The sequence below is a fragment of the Anser cygnoides genome, chromosome 16 (genome assembly GCF_040182565.1).
Source record: "Anser cygnoides isolate HZ-2024a breed goose chromosome 16, Taihu_goose_T2T_genome, whole genome shotgun sequence".
Lineage (NCBI taxonomy): Eukaryota > Metazoa > Chordata > Aves > Anseriformes > Anatidae > Anser > Anser cygnoides.
The window spans coordinates 7922196-7946673 of NC_089888.1; the positions used below are offsets into that span (position 1 = coordinate 7922196).

Below are 24478 nucleotides of genomic sequence, written 5' to 3' on the forward strand. Positions count from 1 at the left end.
ACTCGTGTATTGATCTGCTTCAGCCCTTACTAACTTAAATACTGTAAATGGGTGAGGGATAGGTTTGTCTGTTTGACTTTAATTAAGTGATACTCTCTCTGTCTGAACAAAGGGATGACCCAATGAGGCCTTAAGGTAGTGCAATTTTTCCTGTTTTGAGAAAGCAATAATCACCTGCATTGTTAATAAAAACAAGGAAGGCATTAAACTAGTGCAAGATTAAAAACTCTCTTTAAGACAGCTTTTATTTGCAATATATTCTCTTTCAATACAATATTTAAAAAGAAAAAACGAACAGTATCCTCCACTGTGATATTTCCATTGCATGCCTTGCCATACGATCTCAGCACAACGCAGGTGTACGATGAACATCCCGTACACAGAATTGAAGCATGATATTGAAGAAGAGGGAAAAGTCATTTAGAAGGTTAACTAAAGCACCTGGGAGAGCTTGATACAGTGACTGCCCAATGGGTAAATAAAGAAATGACTTGCAAAGAAAGAAAGGAAAAAAGAGAAAAGGCTCCAAACACTGTTCTGCCTCTGACAAGAAATCCTCTATTCTGATCAGCCAGGTGAAGATATCTGCATGCCACCCCCAGTTGCTGAGTGGGCAACAGTAAAAAAGAGAAAGAAAGAGCAGAATGAACCCAAAGCTGCTATAAAGGGGATTTGTAGCCAGCTCCAAGCCCCCCAGCTAAAAAGGAGGTGGTTCATGGCCTGATTCTGGTGTGTGGCTCTGCACCCTCTGGGACAATTACGATGCAGCATGATAGGAAGAGCCCCAGCAAGCAGGAGCCCTGGGGTGAGAGGCGAGGGGGACCAGACCCGTGCCTTCCCTCTGCTCCTTCCAGGCAGTGCCATCTCCTCTCAGCAGGCTTTGGGTACCGTCCTGGCAGGAATCAAGGCACAACGAGAGCCGGGCAGTGAGATTTCAGGCCATTGTTACATTCAGCTTTTCATCTGGTTTCAAAAGGCATGCCACGTGCTTTATTTGGATTTGGATGTATAATGTACAAGCTATTTTTGACTAAATAATCAAATGTGTGTAATTTGATTGCCTTCCTTTTATTGGTACACATAATAGTCACTTATGTTCTACGGTAAGAGAACAAAGTTTCCAAAAATAAAGCAACTTAGTCTTACTAAAGGTGCCAGCATGGGTACTACTTTTTACTCCTATCTGCTAGGAGGGCCAATAAAGTATGCAGTCCTGCAGTGACTCCAGATCAAATTTCAATTGATTCTCGCCCGTGCCCAATATCTTTCTTTTTTTTCAGACACAATCATATTTTTCTCTTTGATTTTTGAAATCCCTTGAAATGTCAGGGTCTGATTCTGGCCTCACATCTTAAAATCAGAAGAGTGACTTTGACTCACTTCTTCCATTAATAGCAATATAACTGCAGTATAATTTTTCTTCCATCGGGGAAATATTGCCGTGCTGTTTTGTTAACGCTGGAGTCCTTTGTCTGAAATGTAATCATCAGCAATTACCCATGTGCAGAGCATTTTGTCACAGTTACTTACTGCTCACAAGCCAGCCGTACATAGTAAACAGTCAGACCCAGGGCCAGACTCTTGCTGGTGCAAGCGGCTGTAAGAAGTGTGACAATAAAGCTATGCAAATTTGCAACAGCTGGATTCTTGGCTCCTCACTTGGCTTCTGATTATTTAAAAATGTTCTTTCCTTCTGTAATTTTATTTGCATAAAAACACAACACAATAATTTGACGACTACTCACCCTCACGCTGTGCATAGAAGCAAAACAGCTTACGACTAAACCGAGCAATCAATTTTTATTTTTTTTTCTGAAATCACACATCTTTCACTTTCTTTTCTATGCTGTGACTTACAAAAGTGACTTACAGTGCGGCTGGGTTATGTGGTAAAATGAGTAATTCAGAGTTGTTAAAAGAGAAGGATTATTCTTCTGTTAGCTCGTGGAACAAAGCTTCCCAATAAATGTCGTATTCTGCTGTGCACTGAGTGCTTTTGTCCAGTTCATAGCGCAAATCATACTGTTCCCAAGTGCTCATCCACAGCAGTATTCTTTAATGCTTAACTCAGTGACCTCACAAAAATAATTGGTGTGAAGCAAATTTACTTAGCCCTCTGCCTTTATTTGCAGACTGAATGGCTCAGAGAACTGTGCATATTGTTTATGGAAATGAAGAGGGAGAAAAGAAAACAGAACATTACTCTCCAGATAAAGATGGGCCCATGCACAGAAGGAACACAGGGGCTTAGCATGATGTCCCTGCCTGCATGAGAGACACCTAATGAAAGAGGCTGATAGACTAATACAGCTGCAAATCAGTCCAGTGACTGTGAAAATCCAATCCAGCTGCTCTGAGTTAAAACAGTTAGCATTTCTGACATTATTCCTAAGTTAAAATTTCGGGTTTAACTGTGAACTTTGACTAATAATTATCCCCCAGATGCAAACAGCAATACTTTATAAGCAGATTTCTGTTGCCTTGCAGGTGAAAGGACAGATTCTCACTTCTCTGTATAAATCTGAAAAAAATAAATCCTAGCATAGCCCTAAGTGAAATTTTGGGGATTTTCAGCAAAAACTATGTTCCAAACCCAGGCCATTGTTCCCAACTTTATCTTCCCTCTGTGCCGCAGCTGGTACCAGCGCATCTGGCAGCTCCTTGCGTACTGAGCTCCTGCAGAGGAAGGCAGAGAAGGGGGCAGGAAGGGTGTTGTGGGTCAAAACGCTGGCTATTTGTGTGCATCTATATTTATGTGTATACAGATGTAAATCTTCCCTATGGAAAAAAAAAAATACAATCACACAGTTTAGAACAGGGTGATAGACATAACAGAATAGTTGTGCTTGATGTGCATGTGATATAACCATAGCACAAAAGAAGCTTACCAAACAGCTTGCAGAGATTAGCGAACAAGAACTAAGCTATTCTTTTCAGGAGGTGTTATTAGCATATTTTTCATCAATACTATACTTAACAGCTACTACATAGCAGGAAGTGGTATTTAACCTCTTGTTGCAATGTAACGAGATTACTTTGTATGGTTATGTTACATTCCATTCATAAAGGCCCTCCTGTGTCCAGTTAATTAGATTCACTGTTTGGCAGCATTAGGTTGAAGAAAATGTAACAAAATGTATTTGGAATATTTAAATTTTAAGCTTTTGTTTTGCCTTTCTTTCTCGAAGGCTGTATTGAGAGCTATGTAAAACTTGATTTGGAGAGATTGGCATTCATTACAGCCTTCTGCCAGGGGCTGATCAACGTGGACATTTAACCACTTAAATCCCCGAAGTCTAAAGGAAAGCTAATCCTCAAAGTTATAGTCATCCAAAATAGATGACGATCACCTGATTTCAGAATCAAAACCAGGTGAAACTATTTTTTTTTCCTTGATTTGGCTGCAAAAGTGTGAGCAATGCCATGAGTTAGAGGGGACTTTCTTGTTTCAAGTTTTGCTTTTCATTGAGTTCAGGCTCACTTTGGAAAATAGCCGGAGCGCTGGGAAGAAATTGATCTGAATTCAGAGCCTGGAGTAAAAGAATAAACCAGGTGAGTCTTGTGGAATGTCATATTTCTGTTTTAAACAACTTCTGTGGTCCTGGTAATTTTTCCATGAAGAAATGACTGTGGGGTGCTTTTATTTTTTATTAATTTTTTTTGGTAATCTTTTTCCTATTTTCCTAAAGATTTCCTTGGTTGCACAACTAGTGCCAGGAGTGCTATTTATTTAAAAGACCCAGTATTAGTTAACAATAAATAATTTAAAAGAAAAAAAAAATAAACATGCAACAGCTGCATATAGTTTAGCAGAGAGTTACAGCAAACAAAGAGGAATCAGCATCTCCCTCTTGCAGAAGCTGTTCTGTGCTTCTACAATAACAACAACAAAAATCTTGAAAAATAGTTAAACAAGGCTGTTTTTTCCTATTTCTGTAAAAACATGATTTTACCTCTGAGTAAAAAAAAGGGGGGGGGGCAGGGAGGAGGGGGGAAAAAACACTAATGAAATTCAGCAATCCAACTTAACAATGCCACTATTTTGCTTTTTGGCCATACAAAGCATGCCTGGCTGCAGTATTACAGGCAGCAGTTTCTGTGCTGCAGCACAAAAGACAAATCACTTTTTTTTTTTTCCCCTGCCTTCCGCCCACCTTCCTAAGACTCATCAGCACAGCCTTTACCCTCTGTACTTTTTTTAAAGCCAAAGAAAAATTTACAAGAGAAGAGAGAAAAGGTGTTTTCATGCCTAAGATTTAAAAAAAAAAAAAGGGGGGGGGGGGGGGAAATAAAAAGGAAAAAATGTGTAGCTGAGATTTTTTTCTGAAAACCTGAAAAACATTTAAAATACTGATTTGTCTTTAAAAAAAATATTCTGAAAGTGCTAGCATGCCCTCATGAATATTATGTAGTGCCTTGCTGGGTTGCACAGTTAGATGAGCTAATGTCCTGAAGCCAGACAGAGATTCACCTTTTAGGAGCACATCGGCATGGACAGAATCCACAGGCAGATTCATGTCCTCGAGGAAGGGGACGAGTGGCCACGTGGCTGTGCCTCTGCAGCCTGCCCTTGCCTCTCTGTTGTCCATCTCCCCACTGACAGCCCCTCTCAGGCAGCCCCCAACTGCAAATCACCACCCCACTACCGAAGGGTCTTGGGTTCCCGATCCTTTCCAGTGCAAAGGCCGCTCAGTCTGGCATCAGCAGTGACTCTCGGGGCTGCTGGATGGAGGCCTGGAGGCCGAGGGGCATCCTGTGAGAGGGGACCCGTGGCCTGCAGAGCCTCAGCACCCTCCCAGTCCGCCCTGCCAGAGGGAACCCCACCAGCATGGTGAAATGAGCCTCATGTTTGTGTTTCACACGCCACTGCTGCCAGCAAATGTCATAAAGCAAAGGAGCTTTCACCGCCAGCCTCCCAGCTGCCCCACTTCTGTCCTCCTCGCCCAGGCCGGGGGACACGGGTGGGTGGCAGAGGGCGCAGCCGGCAGGCCCTGCGCAGAGCCCTCACGGACTTCTTCCCCAGCACGGCACGAGCCATGCAGGGCAGCAAACTCCAGCTTTGCCACTACTTCTTGTTCAGATAAGAAATTTGTTAAAACATTTTGTTTGTGTGCTTCCAGACTGCAAAATTAATTTAAAGGGACACTGCCAAGGTTAGCATCCTCAGAATTTGATTTGACCAACTGGGCATGTTTCCTAATAACTTTGAAAAGTCTGCACAGTTCTTTATATACAGTCCTTTATTTTTTTTTCCTTCCCTCTCAAGACAAAAAATATTTCTCTAGGGAAAATATTATCAAAGCTGAAGGTCTGTCTGTCTTCATGGGCAACCCTGCTAAATCTGCCCAGCGTTCATACATAATAGACAGAAAACAAATTAGAATGAAAGCAAGCTTCCTTTTCAAGCTTTCCAAAGGAGTGAGTTTATTTTAAAGAGGAAAAACAAAAAAAAAAAAAAGCTGAACCAAGAGTTAGATTTTATAAATGGTGTACAACTCTTTAAGCAAAGCTCTTTGAAATTTAAAAACCAAACAACCATAGCAAGTATTTGTCAGTGGATTATGTGGCACTTATTGACTCCTATAGCAGTTCCCATACTTCCCAGGGTCACACTCAGTCTCCCATCTGCTTCAGCCCTTCCAGATATAGCAGACAAATCCTGACATCCACACTTCTCCACTGTAATTGCTGCTTGCAGGACTTATCAATTATTCAATCGATAGCTTGTAAGATGTGTGTCCTCCTATATGCAGTCGCAGAAACTTCTTTTCCCCTGCTATTGTGACATTGCTTGATGAAACAAGATGGTGAAGCTTTGGGGTTCCTTGCTGGCCTTGCCCTCAGTGCATGTACTCAAACTTCATTACATGTGACTTTTAGCTCTGGAAGCATACACCATCTAAATATTTTACTAATGGCATGGTTGTTCCAGCCAACTGATTGCAGAAACGGCCTGCTTGAAATAACAGGGCAAGCCATGGAAACTTCCTAAAGATAAGGTGATCTGCTCTTGAACTGTGATATATCAAAGAATCAGCTACAAATAACATCATCTCCAAGGTAAACGTACCTATTCCTAGGGCATCGTTTCAGAATGGAAAGTTACCAAAATATGTTCATGTAGTTCAATTAAAGAGGTAATGTTACCTCTACCACTTCTGAATTTTCCTAAAGCCAGTAAAAGCCATTTTTCTATAACATTTTCTTACAGCTTTTCCAGCCATTTCCAGTATCTAGTTTGTGGTGGTGTTTTTTGGTGGTGCCGGTGGTGTGTTTTGTTGTTGTTTTGTTTTGTTGAATGAAATAAGGACCAACAACAGGTAGGTGCATAACTGAGGCACCTGCTGAGGCATTTTGACTCCTTAGCATCTGTACTAGAACTGTCTCCTTATAATATGGATGACATGTTTGTTACTTATTTTTAAACTCTGTGGAGTATGGATATTATTAACAAATTCAATGCCTTGTAGTACTTCATACAATGCTCTAAGAATTGTTTCCCAAGTTTCATCTCATTTCTCAGGTCTTTGTACACAACCTGCTTCTCTTAAAAAAATACCACTCACATTGCTCCTGTTGGTCAGCTCAGCGAGCATCTTTTATACGCTGTTTACCAGGAGCAGACCCACAGTGTTTTCTCTTACATAGAGATAAAATATTCTGCTTCTGCAGGTACAAAACAGTACTCCAGAACTGTTAGAAACACTGCAAATGAAAACTGTGAAAATGTGAATTTCATTGAAAAGTTCCCTTTCAAGTGAAAATTTATTTTTCCATGAAAAGGATGATCAAACTAGATCAGACTCTAGCTTTTCCGTTCTTCTTTCCTTTTTTTTTTTCTTTTTTCTCATTTCCCCATTCTACAGTGAAGATAGGGAGTAAAAGAAAACACTTTTAAAAGACTGCACTTTTTTCTTAAAAGAAGTAGTACTATTCTTGTAACTTCTGAAAATAAGCTTCAAACCAAATATCTTCACTTTGCTTTTGAGACCTCACGTTTATTCTTTGCATTCAAAGTACGGCCAAATCCTATGGAATTCTTTCTGTAAATTCACAAAAGCAGAGCACCCTCGCTACCTTTCCAACTGGGTTCTCTTGCAGCTGCCAGTGGGACGCGCGATGGGCTGGCACGGCACAGCATGGCTTCCCGGGCGCCGGGCAGGAGCTGTCCAGCAAGGCCCGGGTGGCTGTCGAGCTTTCAGCTGCTCTTGGAAGCCACCGGCACGCTGCTTGGCTGCTTTATACCAGGCAAACATCAGGGACTGTCTGTGTTCATCTGCCTTAAATTTTACAGAGTTGCATCTGCTTCCCAAAGCAAGGGAGACGATGCAGGGTGTGAGCTCTCCCTGTGAGCGTGAACGCGCAGACACCGCATGTTTACAGCGTCGGTGTTTGTGCTGAACAAACGTCCCGCAGCCCCTGCTCGTCCTCATTCAGCCTCCTCTCGCACCCTAAATCATTCCTGAAAGGGAAGTGTTCACCTGCAGGGCCACTGCGGGAAATACAGTTCTGTTTAACCTTCTGTAAAACCCTCTGTAATTTCATTATAATTTTTCAAAGGCTTCATTGTATCATGTATGCTAAAGGAGTACCTGAAGGAGCTATCTGTAATCCTCTTCTGTAGGATTTTCTCAAGTATCTTTTCTCCCACCTAGGTTTTAAGACCCTTCCCATTTCACCTCAGACTGGTAAACCATTAAGCTGAACATCAAAAAGCAACGTGACTGCTCCACTTGTCCTGTGAAAGATAAGGGGTAACTATATAGGTTGGATCAATTATTTGGCTGTAATTCAGGAACATACCGAGTCGCACACCAAAATTTAAACACACGTGTTCTGCTGGGATTACTCACGTGCTTAAAGTTGGGCACATGAGTAAGTAGTTTGTTGAATCAGGGCCTAAAATGGCATGCTATTTCTCAGTATAAGTTATAGTTTAAAGCTCATTCTAGACCACCATGGCAAAATAAATCTTTATCTTAGCTACTTAGTACTAATGAAAAACAATATTATTGGTATTTTTCCTATAGCAATTCACTTAAAGAGAAATGTTGTACAATTACAGAGAATGGCTAACCGTGCTTCTTGATCAACCTGATAATTAATAGGAATAGAAGAAAAAGCCCTGTATTTCTGAGTGCCGATCAGGCAGCAAAGGCACTCCAAACATCTGAAGAAAAAACAGTTTGTTAATTGCTGTCTAGACAGTTTATTGCTGCAATAAGATCAAAACACAGAATACTGAGGTTTGTGGTATGAATCATGCAGACTAAACAATTGTTTTATTGCATTTACAGAGCACTTGATTTATAATGCAGTCAGTTTGGTAATAAAATTCCTCCATTGTATATCCTGAATAATTTCACCTCTTTTTGCATCTGTCTTTTAATTCTATATCAAGATGGTTTAAAAACGTCTGTATGGAGGGGGGATTACTGTCATGTGTATAGGAGGTTACTTATCTTGGATCCCTGTTACATCGTCACCGAGCATACAGCACTCAGCTGAGCCTTGATCAGCTGGTGGTATTATGGGCACACCGAAGAACAGATTTATTGGGCTGCAGTGAGCACACTAGAGGAAAAGTAAGGCTGTCCCATTGTAAGAGGTTTTGTTCCACTTGAACCAAAAGAGATCAATCAGGCAAGTGGCATATTTTTTTCAAAAAAAAAAAAAAAAAGTTATTACTCTGCAAAACTTTTTTCCTGAGAGGAGTGATTCATCGCTCCTCTTCTGTGGTTATCTCTGGAAGACTGAGGTTTAAGGGAATTTCTCTGTGAACCCAGAATCTTTTGGGATGAAGAAAGTTACTCTTGTCTTTACCGAGTGTCTGAGCTGGGATAGGGGGGTAGTAGCATTAAACATTAAATTGTCCTGGGAACATAAAGTATTGTTGTCTTTGTATAAGAGAACTTTGTATTTTTTTTTCATTTGCCAGCTTTGACCAACTATAATCATCCATGTATCTATGAAAAGCAGACAAATATTGGATCAGAATGTAGTTCTGGAGCAAAACCAAAAGAGAGCCCTAGAGCTTGATGTTCCTAATTTCACAAATTGCAGACTGAAATCCTGGTCCCATCGAGTTTGGTGGAAATGTTGCCATTGATTTCATTGGGTCACAGTTGCACCTACAAATTTAGTGAACTACTTATTGATAAATCTGACAGTGCTGGGGGGAGCACAATGATATTTGTCACTTTATAAAGACCTGATTACATAAGATTTTGAACTGGAAGTTTTTTGGGTAAGTTTAGATAAGTATCTTTTGTACTTTGACTTAATATTGGGGGGGAGGTGGGATCCTTCTGTGCAGTAATCCCCTGATTAAGGAGATCTGTTCTCTCTCATTGTAATATCTTAACTTGAATACCCTCACTGTAGTTGTATTTGAAGTTAAGCTCTTTAAGAAGGCAGGCCAGCCAGGCTTGACTGGTACGATATGTCTGAACTGGAGGTATTTTTGCATATACCCACACTTGGCTTAATTCCCCCCAGTAAAAACTGATGTTCCTGGTGGTCAAATGAAATTACTTCTGACGATAGCACAAGGCTTGTACGGAGCCTGCTCCACCCACCAAGTGTACTGTACAGGCTCTTCATTATCTCCTAATACAAGCTGCATTCCAGGGAAATGACAGAAAATGCTCTGGTATAAATTTTGACCCCAGCTGCCCATACTCACAGTGAGTGGAGATCAGCCCTAGCTCTTTAAAAGCTCCAAGCATTGCTTTGCCTGTCTGCCTTGCAATTCCTCTCGCAGCCATGCAGGAAGACCTGAGTGGCCCCATTTCAAGCTGCATTTGGACCTCAAGCTTTCACCCAGGGCAGAACGAACCTGCTGAATGTCCCAAGCACATGAAGAGCCGAATTTACAGGGGACAGATGGAGATGTGCACTGGCCAGAGTACAGGGGAGGAGCCAGCCTAAGAAAAGGTAGGGCTCTGGGGACAACCCAGACAGCTTCTGACTGTAGCTGATCCTATGGACTGTGTGTGCCTGCAAGGCAGGAGTCTCAGCAGCATGCTCAGGTGAGGAGCTTGTGGAAGGCAGGGGGCTCATTCAGTGCACTTCCAAGAGAGACCCAGAGCAACTCTGACACAGAGCTGGGTAAAGAAGGGAAAGACGTTCAGGCAGGTACCATGTTACACATTTCCCAAAATACCACTCCACAGCCCCCTTCCTTTCTTCTCTAAATGACAGAGGAACATACAAGCAGAGAAGAAGGCGCCTTTTTACACAGATGGTTTATTTAACAAATAGGTAGTGATAGTTGTAGACAAAAGCAAATTCTAAAAGCCACCATGACAGGGCAGGCCGAGCCCAGTGGGCTTCCAGCAGCATAAATCAATGCACAGCGAACAGAGAGAGGCTGAAAGAGTGCCTGTGATGCAAACAGCATTCAGTAATCTTGCAAGCAATCTGGTAACCGATCATTTAGACTGGAGGATTTTCATGAATAAAATGGTAAAGTAAATCTATAGCACTGATGCCAATAATGCAGAACTACTGTTTTCCAGTTTGGAGAGTCCAGGTAAATTATTTGGTCACTTTCTGCAGAAAGAGAAAAGCTGTTGCTGTTTGAGAGGATTTGGCATAAATTACCTTGTGGGAATAGCAGAAGAAGCTCTTTTCAGAATCCAACTTCTCTACTGATATTTTTTAAAGCTGAGCAAATACTTCTAAAAAGGGTTCCTTGCTTCCTTTATGGTAGGACACTGGTCCGCACCACACAAGGGAGGTAGCTGCCAGAGCGTGCTGGTACCAATTCAGGCAGTTTTCTCCTCTGGTTCTCTAATGCTTCATGTGCAGCAATACGTCAGTCACCAGCATGTTAAGAAAAATTTGGGGTGCCATTCCTGTACATGTTGCCCAAGATGCTCCAGAGTCCATCCCTTAGTGCAGAGGACCCAGCAGATGGCTCTTACCCCCTCTACTACAAATGGCCAAATGCACTGACGAGCATGGAGGTATTTGTATGACGAACTTAGGAGAAAATGTTAGGAATCATTTTCCTCACTTTTTGGTCAAACGTCAGCCCACTGGCTTTAGGTGTGTTGTTCTGGAGGATGCATTTCCCCACCTGCTCAGTGTGAATCCAGGCAGGAGGGCGGTGCAGTGGGCACAGACGAGGTGTCCTCTGCTCCAAAACCACCCTTGGGACAAAGAGTGGGGGAATTTATGGTGCGGAAAGGCAGAGCAAGAGAAGGGTTATGTCTAAAACAAGGCACCAAAATGTTGTAGATACTGTGAGCAACAAACGCAGATGCTGACTGGCATTGGAGACCAAAGACCCGGGGAGTTACAGCACAGCAGCCAGCATGCGATCCCCCCAGACAGCTCTGTGCCCCCCTCCTCCAGCAAAGCACCTTCTCTCCCATCAGAGCTATGCAAGCTGTTACAAGCACACGTACTCGAGGCAGTCAGCGCTTTGTGCTCTCTTTTACATGGCTTTAAATGCTGCTAGAAGTATTTCTGTTGTTTATTGCTGCTCAATAAAGTTTTATCTTGTGAAAGTCATGATTTATTTACTCCATCTTGCAGAATAGACATGTGCGCTCTCCCACCTCAGCACCCCTTTACCAGATTCATAAAATGTGTTAACAATTCATTTAAAATTCATATACAAGCCAAGTACAGTTCCTTCACAAAGCTGCACCAAGTAATATAAAGCAGCACGCACCCTGACATATGGCACACTGTCAACGTGTGCTCTTAAGGCCTCCCTTAGCTGTAAGTACTTCAGCGTGCTCTTGTAATTGCTCGTGTCCAGCCAGTCAAACAGCATCTTCCCATTTTCCAATTACCATGGAGTTTTTTCTAATTTTCCCTCTCAGCTACCAGGAAAACACAGGCTGTGAGGATAGGTGGTTTAGAGAGAGACTGGTCAAAGTTTATCTTCAGCTTTAAAGTTTATAAACTGCCTGTGTAACAGGGGCTTTCACCTGCCCAGACAAGACGTGTCTCTTTGCTGGTCTGTGTGTGAGTTATGCAAGGAAAAAGGTAAGGTGGGAATCAAAATAAGAATTTCTATCCCAGTGTGCCCCTCTGGGAAAATCATCTTTGCTGGTAGCTCTTGTGACAGTCCTCATTCTGAAAGGTGCAGTCGCCATGTGCCTTCAGTCACCTTTTACTAATAGCCGTGAAACATCTCTGGCTCTTCCCTTTCCCTGGTATATTCAGTTTTCTTGCAGCAGACTCACTCACATCACTGTTATTTTCATTTCCCAGCACCGAAGAGCTGTGGCTGTGAACCTGACCCAAGCACATCTCCCCTCCGGGCTCCTCGCAGCAAGAAGCCCTGCTCCAGTCTGTGCCAGGAAAAGACAGCTACGGGGATGTAACCTCAGGCTTCAACATCCTCTGGTACCTCACAACATTTGCATAATTCCCAACTGAATGAGACGCAAGGGATCTGTGGTGTCTCTGCCACATGCTTTTTTGTTTCTGTTCCTATTTTAATAGTGCCATGCACAGGGAAAGGCATGTTTGGGGATTCCAGAGAGAAATCTATTGGCAGTTCTGTGCTGGCCCAAACAGTACCAATAAAATGTTGGGGTGTGGACAGGTCCCAGGCGTGTGCTTCAGGCCGTGGCTCTTCAAAAGAGCACCCAGCTGGGCGGCTCTGCTCTGTGTGAAGTTGGGCAGAGTCCTTGCTGCATTCCTCACGATGTTGCTACACACATTTGTGCAATATTTGGCTTATTTGTGCAACGTAATTAATGAAACATGTCTCATTGGCACCAACATCCCTAGGGACCTAAAGCAAATGGGAGCCTTTGAAGCCTTAAAGGGTCTTAAAAGCAGAAAATATTTACCACAAGTTTATTAAATCAAGCTTTACTGGTAATAAATTAGCAGCCTGTAGACGTGCCTTTTTCTTGAGGATCTGACATTAATCTTCTAGAAAAATACAGTAACGATTTACAATTTTCATAACACCTTTCCTTCTTTCAGTTCTCAGGCATTTCGCCTCCAGAACTCCTACGTTTGTTCAGGTCTCCCTACGGTGAGTTTCCTGCATGAGAGAGGGACCCCCGTTCGTGTGCCATTCTCAGGAAGTCCGTGAGAGACATCAAGCCTTACACCGTGCTTACAGGCGCATGCGAGCAAAACTCCACACGTAATACTCATGTTATTCCTTTTCACGTAGCCACTGATCCATGACACTGGAAGTATTTTAAAGACATTGACCCAGAGTCTCCATAATGGAGCTGGGGGTGGCTGAAATGCCCATTCTGCTCCTACATCTGCAGTTTAGGTTATGTGAGCTTACCGTGCTGTTTCAAACCCAGAAAACACTGGGGGGGTGTTTACAGATTTGCACATCTCTCACACTGCGCCATTGTATGGTAAATTACATTGGAGCCTCTCCTGAGCTCATTAACAAAAGCCCATTGTGTGAGGGTGTTATATATCCCGCGTGCTTGGCCTGGGACTTATATGTGTGTCATGGAAGTGTTGGTAAGCTCGCATGAGAACTGCTTTCTAGTATTTCTGTTTGGATTTTTAATGACATTTGTGCAGGTGCACAGCTTATAAAAGGAATCTTTTCTCAGTCCATGGAGTTGTTCCACAATTCAGCTGGAGCAACAGGCATTCTTAGCAAATCTTGATTTTTAGTGGTGACCTCCAAAATTGTTGCTGCATCACTTAGAATTACTCATTTTTATTTATTAAGGGTGTGCTTGAGTATCTTCCCATTAAAAAGGGAATATTCTGTACACAGCTGGGGGAGGGCTTGTCCAGTTCAACAAAAGCTAAATCAAGACCAGGCAATTGTACTCGAAGACACGAGCAGATGTGAATAAGCTTACCTTTTCAGCATAGTGCTGTTTTACAGTAATAGATGATTAAGTTTTATTGCAAGATCAAACCTTCTGTGTCATGTAGTATATTCCTGGCTGTGTTTGACACAGCTTGATAACTGCTCAGAGGGATACCTGTGGCATCTGTGAGCTTAGGGGACATAGTTTAGTGGGTGGTAGGGGGATGGTTGGCCCAGATGATCTTGGAGGTCTTTTCCCACCTTAATGATTGTATGATTCATGCTTTCATGACAGAAAGGGCTCAGTGACAGGGCTGGCCTCAACTGTTCTTGCCCAGTTACACCTTCCCCAGTTCCCACCCCAAGCTGGCTCTCCACCTTTATTTTTTTCCTGTTTATTTTTAAGTTGGATCAGTTCCCTGAACTGGACCATAGACTGGTTGCCTAAGCAGATGGACCAACACAAAAAGGACTGTGGTGCAGAGAAGAGGAGAAAAGAAAAGGAAAAAAAAAAAAAAAAAGCAGAAGGAGTCCTGGAGTATTGGAAACCACAACGGCCTCAAGAGTCTCCGTAATGTGAAACTGCAGATAAGGTTGGTCATAGCCCGTGACGTGCAGCTGACAGCTGAGCCCATGGGAGAAGAGCCTCCCAGCAGCATTGTGCAAGGGACTGATACTGCGTCCTCCTAAATCTTGGAGGGCTGAAGCTTATTTGTACAACAAACAAGGCCCGACTGGAGTTTAGTGTGCAGAATTGTGCCTCTGTAACGCAGTTCAGCTGTGTGTGTATTTCATGGCAAAGAAAATATAGTGATGACTTCCACTGGGTTTCTTCATCAGTGGCCATTGCTTTAATGCTCGTTTGACTTGTTTAGGTTAAAAGAAGTGCATTGGGCAGGATTCTGAATAAATGTAAATTAGAATTGACTCATTAAAATATTTGGAGTTACAGGCACAAACGGGATCAGAGTCAAGCCACTTGTCCTAGTTTCTGTCACACAAACACTAACCCTTTATAAATCATTAATTTCCAGACTGTTTATTATCCAGGGGAAGTAACAAAACAGTAGTATCACATAACACATCCTAAGAATGCCTTGTTCATTTTAAGAGCAAATAAAACTAAATAGCACCAAGTTGTTAGTGATGCAGCCTACGAGACCAAGCAGAAAGACAAAAAGGGGAGCTTTATCAGGCTGAGGCCACAAAATAAACAGGGGAATGGGTTTAAAAAAAAAAAAAAATAGTAGTACAAGAGTGACTTCACATAGAGTATCTTCACATAGATATTCTTTGTTTACTATCACATGGAAATTCCCTGCTCATTACATGGTGGTGCTTTCACTGGGGATGCCACAGCCGTGCTATCGGAGTGTGAATGCTTTCCACAGCTGCTGTTACCCTTCGTCAGCTTTCTCCACAGGCAGAGAACAGAGTGAAGCCACCCTTTCAAAAAATAATAGTCAAAATTAATTACTCTGTCGAGAAAACAACCTTTTTGTTGTTTCATTTACTATCCCCCTCTTCTAATGTGTTTGTCACGTGTTGCCCAGAAGCCACCCGTGATGAGGAAATGACATTAGTGCACAGCTGAGGATGAGGCAGAGAAAGTGAGCACCATGTCTGTCCTCGCTAGGACTGTGCTGAAGTTCACGGCTTGCCTTTCCATGGGGCAGAGGGACCTGCCTGGCCGCAGGAGCCCACCCTCTTGTGCCATGGGAGCCCACCCGGCTGCACCAGGCAGGCTGCTGAGGCTCCCAGCCGTGCAACCTGCTTGAAAGCACAGGGATGGAGGTGCAAGTACGAAAGTGGGAGTTAGACAAAACAAGGTTTTTCTCATCTATTTTGTATCATTTCGATGGATAGTGCTGACAGCTGAGAGTGCACAGCTATTTATTCCTTGCACTTTTGCTAATAGCAGCAACGCCAGACACCGTACTGCTTCAGTACCATCGAGCCTTGCTAGCACAGGCTGTATTGGCTTGTTGTCAATTTAGCTTAAATCTGTTCCCAGTTTCACTAGTAAAAAGTCCTTTTCTAGCCAATATTACTGAGCTTATATTGAGCTGGCTTTTTTGCTAGTCTTACTTGTCAGTAAAGTATCGTACTTCTAAAAGTGATGTTAGCAAAACCGTAATCCAGGCCTCACAGATGATTTGGGTCCATATGTTATTTATTTTAATCTCTTAAGGTTCCAAAACACTATATATTTACAGTCACTCTTTAAAGTTATTGTTAGTTACAAAATATTAGAAACATAGTTTCATCTATAAAATGCGTGATTAATTTAATCTTTACCATATTTTTTTTCCATCATACAGGAAACATTTTAGCCTGATGAATACCGTGGATGTATAATTAGTACTTTATACAGTAAACTTGATTATAACTTACACTGTCCACCCTGGCTCCAAAAATCCCTGCAGATTTTAATTCAATTGCTGCACTTTATCTGGATGAAAGCATTTGAATTCAATTATTATTATTCTGCGTGCATTTCTGCCTTTATATGGGTTAGATGTGGTAGTAGTTTTAAAACAAGTTTAGTGGAAGTCTCAAATTAGGCATTAGAGTCTATATTTAGGCATCTATCAGATTTTAAATGCTGACCATCTGATTTTCCTAGCTGAGGTTTGCCTAAGTTGGGGTTTAATGGGCATTGAGACTGGAAGATAAAATTAAAGGGAAACAAATTTTGAGGTGTTTCTGAATTTTGATGGGAATTAGGCACCTGACCTGCCTGGACTATTGTGAATGCCCCGTAACCTGCTTATCTGTACCTGTCAATGCTCAAATACCTTTAAAATCTTGGCGGGATGCTTTGGATACCCACGTAACGGCAAACCCATTAAAAATCTCCTTGCTCATTTGATTTCTTCTTTCCATGGCTGAGAAACTTTTCGACATTTTTGGCATCGAGACATCTCTTGAGGTAGCTCTGCCCTTTTTCATTTTAGCTGAAGATAACCTAGATGTTTTCGCAAGTTTAAGACATTTTTAAAAATGGGATCCTCAAATTGGCCACATGCTCCTGTATTTAGCTACCTCCTGGGTTTAAACACTGGCCAAGGGGCCAGATCCGTGCAGGTTGGTGCCCTTGGCAAGGAGGAGGCAGAGGCAGCAGTGCAGCAGCCTGGGCGCTGGCTGCTGGAGGAAGCAGAGGCAGGCCATTCATTCTCCTATTACAGGCCATTCCTGTGTTTATACCATCTTGTTTAGCTTACTCCTAATGCACATCCTAAGACGTACCTCTAATACACATCCTAAGACATGTTTATGAAAATTCTTTATAAGCAAAATATTTTACTTCCATTGAGTAAGTTCAGATACAGAACAGCCTCAGCACTGCGCCTGGTTCAACTGCACTCCTGCTCTCTCTCTCCCCGTGCATCTTTTCTTTGAAAATTCAGCCTTCAGCCCACCCACATTACCACAGCAAGACCCAATAATTGTAACATATGGATTCTCGGCCAATCTTGTTTTGTTCTTGCTAACATGTTTACAAGCAGTAATTATTCTTCAGAAGATTAAATACTGCTTAGGGCTGCAGAAGGTAAATTGTTAGCTGGAGAACCAGCAACTGGATTTTGGATCCATTTTTGGTTTTAATTCTTTAAAGGCTTCTTCAGAGCAGATCCCATATCCTTTCATGAAGCACATACTCCCTAGGTGTGATCCTCAAATCAGCGGCATCATTGAACTGGCATAAAACATAAAACTAAACATAAAGAATATGCCTTGGTCTGAAAAAGATTTCGAACATTTACAAAACCCATTGACTCCATTTGTGGGTGTTCAGCACTTCTGAAAATCAGGCAAGAAGCTTTTAAAGATGAAACAATAGCCCGACTCCAGCAGGAAGGAAAATAATTTAAAATTTCAAGAGAGACACATAAAAAGGGGACATGACATTCAAGAGATATTTTATTACGTTAGACAGCAAATTCATAGGAAATGCTTTTTTCTGGGAAGTGATTTATAGTACTGTGGGACTCATGGCCACAGAGACAAGGATTTTAAAAGTTTCATGCGCAGACTGGATGACAGAACTATCTTTGTTTAACTGTAATTGCTAATAGCATTTCTGCAAGGGTTGTTTAACCTCAGGCTTCACAGCCTAATCTATACTCTGATTTTCAGGTCAAGATGAAACCTAATGTGGTGGCTGATTATCTTGCATCAACTTAATGCAAGGTCTTTTACACTGTCTGCTCTGAGCATCCACTGCTGTCCAGTATCAAGAGTGGTTATTGAACTAGATAGGGACCTCCCCCCTTTTAGTCCCACGCAGCAATTTCTGCTGGTCTAAAATCAAGTGTTGGTGTTCAGACGCAGCAGGGAAGGTACTGTGCAAACGCCCTGCAGAAGGATTCTGTCTGTAGGAGACAAGAGATTATGAGCTCTGTGAGCACAGCAATACCAGGCTACTTAGATAAAAGTTTTCTGCCCTGCATGCTGTGATTTGTCCTTAAAGTCTCAGTCCACACAGGCCCGATCCCACATGCCCAGATCTCACATTCATCATCTCACGTTCAGGTGGGTGCAGCTTCCCACACTGCTGAACTCAGCCTTTTCCTACATTATTTATGGTTATTCTGTTTGGGGGAAGAAGAAAAAAAAAAGTACAAATATTTTACATCCTTTTAAAGCTCATAAATATAATGAATCAAAGGCAATTTGGCAAATCTGCTTTATAGCTAGGGACCTTGGATCTGCTCACTTAGTTAAACTCAGTCTTGCTGAGGCATCTTTCTACGTCCGACGAATCTGTCGCTTTGAGCCAATCGATCACGGTGACGTGCTGTTCCTCCCCCGTGTCAGGACGCTTGTTTCTTTTTATTTACCCATTACTTCGCTTCCTGCCATCTGGCTCCTCTGAGCTTTTTTTTCCTTATTTTTAATACCTGTTCCAAGTTGTATCGCCACCATCTATTTGCCCACTGTGATCATCAGACTAAAAGCAGAAAGAGACTGAAGCTCCTATTGCCATCAGGCCAAAATCTGATTTCCTGTGCCTTTTTTATTCATGTATCATCGACAGTATCTGGAAAACTGAATATGCACTGGGTTTGAAGGAATACATCTCACATAATGGTGAGATAAACATAGCATTCTGCCTCACAGGTATTTTAAGAAAAAAATGTGCAGGTATTAGCTTCAATTTCCCAAAAAATCTCCACAATAAGCCCTCTGAGATTTATACAAATATATGTAATGTTCTATTTACTTTCTGGGGGTTGTGACCTTAGGGTGAACCCCACAGAGACCCCACATTTTCAAGATTTTCTTTGTTATCATGTGTTTTAAGATTACTTTACAGATCCACAGAAGAAAGGCTTCTCATACAACCATTTGTTTCTCTAGGAACTCCAGTTCTAAATGAAACATCAAATATCGTGGGAGTTAGTAACCTGAAACCGAACAGCTCCTATCAAGAAACTGCTTGATACAACATTGAGTGCTCTGAATAGCAGTCATTCATTTTCAGAAGTGCCATCAGCTGAAGTGCCATGTAAAAGTCGGATCCCAAAATTACAGAAATGTTCAGAAATATATCCTCAAGTGAATTTGAACTTTTTCCCTTTTTTCTTGTGAATGCATGGATGGACTTTCCATAACGTTTTGTAGATAACAAAGAATTCCATGTAAGGCTTGATTAAATAAAATCAGCGTTTCTTGAATGAATGTTGAAAGTAGGGAGCAAGGTGGGAGAGCAGCTGACGGCTGTTGGTGCTGCGGCCAGAGCTCAGCTGTTACACGTCACGCCACCGATGTCGGAGCCCATTTATACCCACACCCAGGCCCTGGGGGTTCCTTACTAAGGACCATGCCAAAGGGTGGGAGAAGGTGCTCTTCTCTGGCTGCAGAGGTGTGTCCCAAAGGAAGAGCTGGCAATCTCCTGCCTTGGGATTTGTGAAGACTGCACAGGTGAAATTTATGGGTGTTTTTTTGTATTCCTCTCTTGTATTAGTAATGTGCTTTTGCTAGGTGAACTAGCAAGAAACAAAGTACACTTGTGGTTTTCAGTGGTGCAAATTCAGCCCAGAGCTGTGCAGAGACTGGGGGACAGGCTATAACACCCCTGGGAAAAGCAAACCTGGGGGCTGCACTATGGCATGTACGTGGGCTTCAACGCTGTCAATCCTTTCTTTGTTTCACTAATTTTCAAGTTCCTTGTAAGTTTTTACATAAAGCCTTATTTTGGTGTCACTTCTCCTGATAAATCTCAGTAGATACCTAAATATTCAAAAAGCTGCTTAACCCCAGGAACACCCCCAGTGCCTCACTGGAAAAAGATGGGGCAGGCTATTTAAAAAAAAAAAAAAAAGGGAAAGAAAAAAGGGGGGGTGGGAGGAGTGCCCATACTATACAATTTACTATACAATTCCATGACTTGAGGTAAATCCACCGAGCCTGGGAAACTGTATCCTGGGTTACTCATTCAGAGTATTTCTTCCTGAGAGGCTGGTTGTTTGTGTATGGCTGCCCCAGGCTATTGCAGCAAAATTCCTTGTGCTGAAGCAACTCCATTCATACAGGCAGGGCCTGAAATAATGTGCACCAAGGCTAACACACAGCTGATCCTGCTCGGGGAGCTGCAGATTTGCATCCCAACTGATCTGACTGCAGTCAGACACAGCCCTACCAATGGAATTGAAAATAGAGGGAAATTCCCAGCACTTATATCTACGCTGTGCATCCAACAGCCCTCTCTCCTTTCTCAGAAGGTTACAGAATGTATTAATTGAGCTTCAGAGTGACTGATAATTGCCTAATTGCTGACTAATTTCCCTTTCCTAGAGGTGACATTACATTAGTAGCAAAAAATAAAAATCCTGCACAGCTTCCTCGAAAGTGCTCCTGGATACAAGACCTGATCCCGTCCTGACTGCAGCCATGCTGGTGAGAACCCGATAAAAGTGAGAGAATTTGATGGGAATTTTTCTGGCTGGGTCCTTTCTGTGCTAATTGATGCTCTCTACCTTGCTACACCAGATCTGTCCCAGGGATGTGGCAGGAGGCTGCAGCTCATGCCTAGCCTAGCCTGCTGGACCCACAAGATTTTTTTTTGTTTTGGTGGTTGTGGTCTGAGGAAATAATCCAGTTGAGTTATGAACTCCTTACCGGCTATTTTTCAGCCAATGCAGCATAAAAAGAACAAAAGAGGTGGGAGCACCTAGCTATGCTGCTGTTTAGGGCTGATACCAAATGTCACCAAGCTAAACTGGGAGGTCTTGGCTCTGTGAACAAGAAAACCCATCTGAAGTCGTGTTGCCACCCAAGGGAGAAGGCTTTAGTCTTCTCCCATCTTTACTCTGTAGCTTCACCCTGAGAGAAAACACTGGGTCTCCTGACTGCATCTTTGTCCTCTTCTGTGTTTATACAGTCCTGAGCGTACCAACTGCCCAAAATAGCAGGGGAAATGCAGGTGATAGACTGCTCGCTGGTTATTGTAGGTGGCTGTGCCATTTCTGAGACCTGATGTGCCACGCCACGTGCATTGCCTCATTTTGAGGGAAAGCCCTGCAAGTTGATGATGCCTGATCAAGTCTTTCAACCCTCGGGCAGCGACAACTTTATACCTTCTTTGACACAGCTGTAGGCATGATAAATATACGTGCATTTTTTAAGATAATTTCAGGTCTCTGAAAGCCAAAGCTTTCTAATCTTTTGCTTTTTCCGGAAATAATACTACATAAAGGATTACCTCCATCTTAAAACCTATCAGGAGGCCTATTGCTTCAGACTCAAAATTGCAACTTGAGAAGGCTTGTAAGGAAACAAGTCTGCAAATGTATTTAGTATATGAAAAATGATTTTCTTAAAAACATACAAAATGTTCTTTCACCTAATTCTGTATTGATTCCTGTAGCATCATCATCTTTTTCTTTTTCTTCTCTTAATGCATTTCTATTTCTCCCAAACACACAAAAAAACTGTTTCCTTTACAAAACAGAACAAAGAAGTTTTCCTTCCCAATCAGTAATTTTGTTTTCTTTTGTAATTGTAAAAAGAAACTCTTGAAAAATCAATATATCGTTGCCAAGTCATACACAATCAGGAATGGAGCAAGCTTAGTAAATAAAGGAAATTGCAATTTTTTTCCTCTATTTGGTCAGCCTTTAGTACATTCAAGGTGACTGCCAATCTCTTCTGTGTTTCTGGCTTGTTCCTCCCTGCAAATTTAAAAGTTAATCTTGGAGATGAAAAGAGAAGTTTGAAAAGAATTGTTCTTGGAGTCAAAATTCCTGATGTCCTAAATTACAGCAACCCCCACCCCGAAGTGATTGGCTCCTTGAAGTAATCTGACCTCTCTCAATTAACTAGCACAGAGATAAAGATTGTTCATGCTAAAGTTGTCACATAACACCAGGCTTAGAAATTGGAAAATCTCAAAAGAAAGATACCTTTTCAGCTGTATCTGTAGTTTCAGCATATATCAATATTTGGATTTGGTTTACTCTCTTGATGTGCAAAATTGAGGGAATTTATGTAGTGAAACCTAGCAAAAGACTTTTCAGTGAATAACCATATTAATTAAAATGTAGAAGAAAGCATTTACTAGCTGAACGTTTGCAAGCTGGGGTCTATGTTGTTTTTTCAAGGCACAACTGTCACCTGCAAAATATATGCAGAGTTTTGGAGCTGAGATGTGAACTGCTTACAAACCCAAGCAGGGGGAGAAAAAGATGTTTTAACGAGTTGATTTGCACCTGCAATTAAACAGACACACAGGCTAGTCTAATTTACACTGAAACTTAATTGCAAGCATAAATCTTGTGTATACATGTGACATAAATAAAAACCTCTCCTAGCTATTCATGATCTCTTACAAAAGAGCCAAGAGTCCCATAGCTCTTTTTTTTCCATGGTTATAGGTCTCATTTTTGGATTTGGAATTGCTCTAATGCATTTGTCTTCTTCCCTGAAAATACTTAATTGTGGAGTGTCAAAAAAAATAAATCAGCATCCAATTTGTCTTGGAGTACCTCTAAACACGGGTGTCACTAACAGTTAATCAGCAAAAGTATGGGGAAACACAGGCATGTGTGCTATAATTTATTAAATGTAATTCCAGCTTCTTTGAGCATCCTGCAAAGGTGCTCTGCTTTTGCATATTTGTGGAGGGAGCCAGGATTGAGAGTGTTACAGGGAATGGCTGAAGGGATTATAGATTTGCTGAGGTCACTTTTATCTTCTAAACAATATTTCATGTGCGGAAAGGCACTTTGAAACTCCTAGGGTGAGCAGCATATGACACTGGGTCAGCAGTCTTTACACAAGTGGCAACTTTTTGATGAAACCTAAAGGAGAAAGTATAAAAGAAACATCCAGAAATCAAAAAGAAAGAAACCCAAGCTGGGTGTTTTCACCCAAGAATACCTCTTGCATAACAATTTATTTCCGTATAAGCTTGAATATTTCAAGGCTTTTGAGGAGCCTAGATAAGGAGATTGAGGCTAAGATGTAGAAGGCTCAGGAGACCTTAAGTCTGGACAACAATGGAGCACCATAGCCACCCTCTGAATAATGTTAATATCTTTATGGAGACTCCTATAGAAATAGGACTAGATACTTTGAGGGTTGAATTCTAATTTCAATTTTGAGAAATGGCCAGTCAGTTAAGAGGCTGCAGATTTGTTTTGTTTCTCTTGCAAAATAAATTCTCTACGTTTTTCCTATTTGAATTGTGAACCTGCTGTTATTCTGATAAGCCTGTTTATGGTGTGACCTACTTAACCAGAGCTCTGGTGGCTCAAGGCTCACAGTAGTGCAAAGACTAAAGGCCCCAAACAGGAAAAGATATCATATGAAAAAAAAGTTTTCAAGCCTTTGTCCTTTACATGCTGCAAGGTGTCAAGCACTGAACCAGTGCAGAAACCATTGTTCAACCAACTGCTCTTTTCAAATGGAAATGTCTGCAAAAGCCATGTCAGCAAAAGGAATTCGTTGCTTAAACTGTGCCTCCTAGCTTATATCCTACAATAAAACCTGTGGCGTATTAGTCCATACTTAGGACTTGTTACTAGGTTTTAAAGCTCCTTTCAGGCACAGTTTTAGCCTAATCTGGCTGGATCACTAGCACGGGCAAGATTACGAAACTGCAAGGTTATGTTGCCTTTGACTTGTGAATGTATGTCAAAAGTCTGGTTTATAGTTTCCACCAACACAATTGTCTTTTAAATAATATCTTTCTGCTGAAGGCTCTGCAATGGTACAGGACTAGCTACATCTACACAGGAAACAGAATCAAGGTTTTCCATAAGTCTGTTGATTTTTCAGCTTCCATGCTCTGAAGATATATTTCCTTTGAAGTGTCTCAAATAGGGTAGTATCCAATTATATTTGTAATCCCAATCTAATTCAATCAGGGACTCCAATTATAGCTGATCTGTCTTTTAATCTAGTTAAAGTCTGTAGAGTAGACTGCACCTTAGCTAGCATAACAAAATAAAAATTCAAGCTGTTGAACACTTGTAATCAGGGATAACCAAGTTACAGATGCAACTAGCTGAAAAGTGGGAGGCTTGCAGGGAAGAAAAGCCTATCTTCATTTAATGTCCAAACATTGCATCAGTTTAACTTGAAGCTTGGCTGAGAGCTAGCTGCTAATTACAAAGGACTGTAAGAAGCACTTTTGGATTGAGCCAGATACAACAAATTTTTTTTGCCTAGTTTTCTTCCTCCAGAAAGCTTCATCCTGGCTCC

At 41.8% G+C, this 24478-nt stretch overlaps 1 long non-coding RNA gene across 1 annotated transcript; it reads left to right on the plus strand.

Moving 5' to 3' along the window:
- Positions 1–3426: 3426 nt before the first annotated feature.
- LOC106041646 (uncharacterized) lies at positions 3427–14873 on the plus strand. Its single transcript, XR_010825313.1, has 4 exons — positions 3427–3552; positions 9764–9936; positions 12232–12366; positions 12958–14873. It is a non-coding gene; the product is annotated as an uncharacterized lncRNA (long non-coding RNA).
- Positions 14874–24478: the final 9605 nt, after the last annotated feature.